General features: G+C 40.2%; 1 long non-coding RNA gene across 2 annotated transcripts in view; it reads left to right on the plus strand.

Annotated features, from left to right (window-relative positions):
• The window catches only part of LOC138752369 (uncharacterized), a 36,824-nt gene extending 29,641 nt beyond the window's left edge, over positions 1–7,183 (plus strand). For both annotated transcript variants that reach the window (XR_011350565.1, XR_011350566.1), the window contains one exon: positions 6,970–7,183. This is a non-coding gene — a long non-coding RNA (uncharacterized lncRNA). The remainder of the gene's footprint in view (positions 1–6,969) is intronic.
• Positions 7,184–7,490: the final 307 nt, after the last annotated feature.

The following is a 7,490-nucleotide window of genomic DNA, read 5'->3' on the forward strand; positions in this document are numbered from 1 at the left end:
TTTGTGTACATTTTGGTTTGACCATGTAGAAATTATAGCACTTTTTATATATAGCCCCTAATTTCAGGGCCCCATAATGTTTGGGGCATGGCAATGGTAATATATATTGAAGTAGTCATGTTCAGTACTTTGCTGCATATCCCTCGTACGCAATGTCTGAAGTCTGTGATTCATAAACACCACCAGACTCTGAGTATCTGCTTTGCCAGGCCTCGAAAGCAGCCATCCTCAGCTTCTGCTTACTTGGGGGGGCTTGTCCCCTTTAGTTTTCTCTTGAGCACGTGAAAGCCGTGCTTGTCATGTGGATTGTGGAGAGTCATGTAGCCTCTCTGTCTGAAATCATGGGAATGTGGATTAGGAAGGGTCACGTGACCTCTCCGTCTGGAGCCTAGTCAGACGTCGTATCACACTGCCCACCCATTAGTGCACACCTGACCAGTGGTCCAATTAGTCATTACCTGGGCCAGACTCCCCAGCTTACAGCACTTTAAAAGCAGCAGCCCATTCTCTTTGCTTCTTGGTCCTGACTACAAATACTTCTCCACAGCAGGTTGCCAACTGTGAATATTGCTGGAGGAGTCTACACTACACTTAGAGCGGGGCATTAGTACTGTGTGAGAATACTTAGCATCAAGCCGTACCCCATTGGGACAGGGAACTGGGAGTGTGTGCTGAAGTCCCTGTGTAGTAAGAGTGTGCGAGTTACTGAATAGTACTGCACGGATGTGAGAGAGGAAGTAGGCAGCGACTGGTATCTGAGATTAGTGTGTCCGATATCACTGCTTACATTGTATAAAGTGAATACTTAGTATTGAGCTGTACCCCATTGGAACAGTGAATCAGGAGTGCATGTTGAAGGCCCTGTATAGTAAGAGTGTCCTACTTACTGAATATTACTGCATGCGTGCGTGACAGAGATAGAATAATCAGCCACTGGTATTGGAGGTTGCTGTATCCGACGTCATTGCTGACATTGTTTAAGTACTGAATGTTGTTCTGTCTCTTCCCTGTTACAATTTCCCTGTGTGTGCAATAAAGATCATCCTTTGTTTGTTTAGCCTGTGTCTAGACTCGTTTCTCTGTGAACCCATCGAACCTAATTTGATCCCATGTAACAATGCTCAATTGAATTTGGATTGGGTGACTAACTTGGCCATTCAAGAACTTTCCAGGTTTTAGCTTTGAAAAACTCCTTTGTTGCTTTAGCAGAATATTTGGATCATTGTCTTGCTGTAGGATGAAGTGCCATCCAATGAGTTTGGAAGTATTTAGTTGAACTTCAGCAGATAAGATGTTTATGTGCACCTCAGAATTCATTTTGCTACTGCCATCAGCAGTTACATCATCAGCGAAGCTAGTACACCAGTACCTGTGGCAGCCATATATGCCCAGGCCATAACACCCACACTACCATGTTTCACAAATGAGGTGGTATGGTTTGGATCTTGGGCAGTTCCTTTAAGCTTCCACACTTTGCTCTTGCCATCACTCTGACACAGGTTAATCTTGGTCTCATCTGTCCTCAAGATCTTTTCTCAGAATTCTGCAGGCTCTTTTAAATAATTCTTGGCAAACTGTAATCCAACCATCCTGTTTCTGTGGCAAACTAGTGGTTTTCATCTTGCAGTATAGCCTCTCTATTTCTGTTCATGAAGTCTTCTGCAGACGTTATTCATTGACATATCCACACCTGCCTTCTGAAGGGTGTTCCTGATGTATTGGACACACTTCTGGGGATTTTTCTTCATTATGATGAGAATTCTTCTGTCATCAGCAGGGGAGGTCTTCCTTGGCCTAACAATCCCTTTGCGTCTACTGTGCTCACCAGTGCACTCTTTCTTTATGATGTTTCAAACGGTTGATTTTGGTCATCCTAAGGTTTGAGTGATGCCCTCTTACTATTTTATTCTTGTTTTTCAGCCTCATAATGACTTCTTTGACTTTCATTGGCATAATTCTAGTCCTCTTGTTGAAAAATGGCAACTACAGACTCCCAAGGTGATCAAAAGCTTAGTACCTAGCTCTCTTATACCTGCACCAGTAAAGCAATTAAACATACCTGCGTACTCACAAATACCTGTGAAGCCAAATGTCTCAAACATTCTGGTGACCTGAAATGAGGGGACAATGTATAAAAAGTGTGGCGATTTCTACATGGTCAAACCAAAATGTATATAAATAACTTCAAATAAAATTTGAAATGAGCACTTTAATTACATGTGAATTGTTTGATTACAAATGTAAAACTGTGGAGCACAGGGGCAAATAAAAGAAAAAAAATATCTCGTCATCCAAAACATTTTGGAGGGCACTGTATAGAAGAATGTATATAACAATCTCTTTCCATTCTTATCTGCAAGCTAGATACATTCTTAATGTTCAAAATAGCTGACAGGGTGGTCATTACTTAAAAATTCTAAAATGACTGCCTGAAGCCCACGTGAGAATAGATCTTGGTTATGATGTTAAAATTTGATTGGTAAGACTTTTGGTCAATCAAGTTGTGAAAAGTAACTAACTTGTAAGAGAGATGACTGAAGATGAAAGCACTGAGCATTTTCTAGCAATAACTTTCTTGAGCTGTCTTTAGCACTTGTGCACCAGGAAGGACAAGCTGAACTGGAACGCCCAGTTTCCTTTTTCATGTGGATAAACATGCAATTCCTTAATGAGCTGTCATGCTCTGACCTTAGTGGGACCTTCTCTGTTTAAACAAACTATGTTAGTCTTCCTGAAAATTGAAACCCCATCATTAAACCTCTAACAATAACAATGTACTGACTGGTCACATGATTTTTAGTGAAGCATAAACAAACAGAATGAACATGGCAACCTGAACTATCCCACAAAGCTCAATCTGATTGCTGCCCACTTCTTTTGCTTGTCAACTCTTTGATGACAGAGAGGTGTACAGTCTGTCACACAGGGCACCTGCAGAAAGGCAAAAGCAAGAAAGTGATTAAATGTCTCTAATTAAATGCTGCACTTTTGACCTGTGACCTGTTCTCAATGTGAAAGTTGCTTAACTATCTTGGCAAAATATTAATTCATTAGATTGTAAATAAACTACAAGAGGGAAAGATGGTTTTTTCTAATCTTAAAACTGTACTAATAATTTATCATCTATGGAAAAAAATTGTATACAGAAGTTGGCCTTCCCAGTGACGTAGCATTTGTAAAAAATGAAACGTGTAACACTGTGGACACAGGCATGGCTTCTCATTTTAGACTTGTGATTGAGATATAACACAAAGTTATGAATCTGTTTTGAAAATATAATGCACAGTTTTCAGATGAATTGCATACCAATTTTTCTATAAACTTGTGACAATCCTTTATTATCAAACCCTGGTACAGAAAGACCACCAAACAATGTTTAAAAAGGCAAGGAAGTGTGAAATCCTGTTTGGTGATTGATACCTTCAGAGATCAGCCACGAAACACATTTTTCTGTCAGCTCACATAAGCTGTGTGGACACACTTTTGCTTGTATTGCATGATTCTCAGATGCTTTGTTAGCAATTGTGTGAAGTATTTGGAAACCCATCGAGTTACAGGGTTGGGGTGGGGGTTAGTTTGCGTTCCTAGAAAATATGCGATATCTGATTTACCATAACATGAAGTGCCAATTCAAAAATAAATGGTTAATTTATGCAGTTTTCTTCATACAAGTTCCTTGACAGTTAATTTTATTGTCTCAAAATTTGTGATGTCTATGAGGGTTAATTTTCATAACATAGGGGTTGTTTGTTTTCTCATTCATTAGCCTAGAAATTTCATCACACAGCTCCAAAAATTAAGTGCCATCCATTTGAAAACTGACAACTCTCAGCAGAGAAACGGCAATGCCATTGCTGGTGTGATCCGCTAAGAGTGGGGAGCAGAGACACGCCACTTCTCCGCAGGGTTCTACTGATAGCTCCGTACAAACTTTAAATGGCCTGTTAAAGGAGCCGACGATGTTTAATTTTAAAATCCTGCGACTGTGGAGTCTGGGCCCATCATGGTGGCACTTGAGCTGGCAGCGGGCTTGAGCAGTTGCATACTCCGGGGAAGCAGAGGACTGATGCAGAGTACATAAAACTGGGAGAACACTCCTGGTTGAGAAGGAGAAGAAGAGGGAATAATCCTATGAGACGGTGATCATGGTGATGGATCAGTGAGATGGTCTGTGGCTGAAGTACACACAGGCGGTGGACTGTTGGTGACTTGAGGCCAGGAACCCACACAGACTCCAGGATGCTGGTGATTTGCAGTCACTGGACTATTGGAGATTGGCTCAAGATTGGCTGAAGTGATATAGGGTATTGAAGCCAGGATGCGAGAGAGTTCCGAGGTGGGAGGCTTTGGGATCATGTTGGAGATTTCGTCTGGAGCTTGAGTTACTGATGGTTTGAACTGAACTTTGTGTGGCTGAAGAAGATGGGAGTGCTGGAGGTGAATCTATGGGCCCTCAGTAACTCTGAAGGGACTTTCTTTTGCTTCTCTTTCTCTGACTGTAAGGGGTACCGGGCAATTTCGGCTAATAGCGAATCTTTGACTCCCTTACGGCAGACTAAATGCAATTTTGTTTCCATCTGTTTTATTACATGACTGTAAAAGAATCTTGATTACAGCCTTAGCTATGGGCTTTGACTTTGAACATTTCAAGTTCAAGTTTATTATTATCATATGATTGTAAAGTACATCTGGACAAAATGGCATTCTTCAGTCCTCGGTGTAAAAAAATGCAAAATTATATATATATTTACAAACGATTTATATGCAGTACATATATAAAAATAAATAAATATTGTTAAATATTAGTAGATTCTCAGAGGGATTGAATGAGCAGTGCATCAGTCATTCAACAGTCGCATTGCCTATGGGAAGAAGCTGTTTCTCAGTCTGGTGGTTCTGGCTCTGATGCTCCTGTAACCCTTTCCTGTCAGAAGTAGCTGGAAGATGCTACGTGCAGGGTGGTAAGGGTCCTTAACAATTTTGCTAGCCCTCTTCAAACAACATCAAGGTCATGGTCAATCTCTCTTTCCAAACCTCAGGATTATTTAAGGCTGTAGCCTGCTGATCTCAGCCATCTTACAGTTTACTGCATTAAGAAGGTTACCAAAGTTTCAAAATGAAGGAGATATAACATCTATATCAACCTTCAGGTACTGGGAGAGTGGACCTGGGGTTGCCTGTACTGCAGACTTCCTGAAAGTGCAGATATCTCTAGATTGCACTCGTGCATTACTCTTCCTCAGAGGCTTTCCTCATGAACATGTGTGACAAAATTTGTTGTTTTGCAGCGCAATATTATGCATTACAGGAGCAAAAATTGTTATAAATTGCATTTCTGTAAATATACTCTTCAAAAATATATTAGTGAAAAAGAAGAGAAAAAACAGCGAGGTATGCTCTTGTCCATTCAGAAATCTGATGGCAGAGGGGAAGAAACTTTTTTGTAACATTGTCTGTTCATTTTATGGTAGTAATAAGAATAGGGCATGGCCTGGGTGGTGATGGTCCTCGATGATGAAGTCTGCTTTCTTGACACATCACCTCTTATAGATGTCCTTAATGGAGTGAAGACTGATGCCTATGATGGCACTGACCTAGCTGACAACCCTCCGTAGCCATTTCCTGTTGTATGCATTGCCACCTTCATACCAGACTGTGTCACAACCAATCAGAATGCTCTCCAAAATACATGTAAACATTTGTAAGTCTTTGGTGACATACAAAATCTCCTCCAGATCCTAATGAAATATAGCTGCTGGCAAACCTTCTTCATGAAGGTCCCAGGAATATTCTTCAGAGATGTTGACACCCAGGAATTTGAAGTTCTTTACCCTCTCCACTGCTGACCCCTCAATGAGGACTGGTTTGTGTTCTCCTGGTTTCCCTTCCTGAAGTTCACAATCAGCTCTTCAATTTTGCTAACCACTCAACCCGCTGATCTATCTCACTCCTGTACACTTCCTCATTGCCATCTGATTCTGAGGACAACCTCAGCAAATTTTTATATGGCATTTGAATTGTGCCTAGCCACACAATCTTGGGTGTAGAGAGAGAATAGAGCAGTAGGCTGAACATGCATCCTTAAGGTACACCTGTTTTGATTGTCAGTGAAGAGATTTTGTTACCTATCCACACTGACTGTGGTCTTCTGATGAGGAAGTCAAGGATCCAGTTGCAGGTGGAGGTGCATAGGTCCAGATTTTGAAGCTTACTGACCTGTACTGAGGGGATGATGATGATGTAGAAAGCAGAGCTGTAATTGATGTAAAGCAATCTGATTTAAGTGTTGCTGTTGACCAGGTGATCCAGGGCTGAGTGGAGAGCCAGTGAGATTGCATCTGCTGTGGAACTGTAGTGGTGGTAAGGAAATTGCAGTGGGTTACTTAGGTATGAATTAATTCTGGCAGTGACCAACTTCTCAAAGCATTTCATTACAGTAGATGTGAGTGCAACTGGGCAATAGTCATCTGTTCTTCTTGGGCACTGGTATGATTGATGTCTATTTGAAGCAGGTAGAAACCTCCGACTGTAGCAGTGAGATTGAAAATGTCCGTGAAGACTCCAGCTGATTGATTGGTACAGATTTTCAGTACTCTGCCAAGTACTCCATCAGGGCCTGACACCTTGTGAGGTTGTTCTGATGTTGGCTTCTGAGACAGATATCTGTTGAATCCTCTGCTGCTAGGAACATCTGATGGTACCTCTGAGAGCTCCAACACACAAAGAATATAGAAGACTGTGATTAGTTTAAAAATTGCATTTCTGTAAATGAACTCTTCAAAAATATATTAGAGAAAAAGAAGAGAAAAAAAAAGCAAGGTATGCTCTGTGGTTCATTGTCCAGATTTCTTTGATCATTCATCTATAAAAGCACTCTTGCACCTCTTTTCCATTGCAATATTTATTCTATGTACCCCTGCCCCTTTCCCACACACACCTCACCATGTCTCTTTTTATTTTTTTTAATAGCAGAGATTCCACTTACCAGAGTAAATGCTGTCAGCTGTGAAAACCAACTGAATATAGTATGCTAAAACTACACAGTATGATATTACACTGGGAAACTGGACAATGTTGTTCCTTGAAATTTGCATTTGAAGATATCAATCCATATGGGATTTCCTCAAGGACTATTTGAATGACCTGCATTGTTGTTTAACTATTATTAAAGGATTATAAAGAATTGCTAGTCCTTTGTGTTCTTGTATTAGCAGTTGGCTTTTGTTTTTTTGTCCTTGAATTGATGATATTGACATTGTTCCACAAAAAATCATTCTGCTAACTTGAGGTAATATTGATATCATTCCTAACTTAAGAATTGAGAGCAGTGTAATATAAATATCATTATAATGAAATCTCTGCAATTTTATTCTTTTTACCAAGATAATTTGTCAAAATTATTTAATAATAGAATCATCATTTCATAAATGATAAGTAAGTTTTCCCAGATTTTTATTAGCACCTTCAATAGAGTGAAAAGTACCTGTAAA

This window comes from Narcine bancroftii, chromosome 2 (genome assembly GCF_036971445.1).
Source record: "Narcine bancroftii isolate sNarBan1 chromosome 2, sNarBan1.hap1, whole genome shotgun sequence".
Lineage (NCBI taxonomy): Eukaryota > Metazoa > Chordata > Chondrichthyes > Torpediniformes > Narcinidae > Narcine > Narcine bancroftii.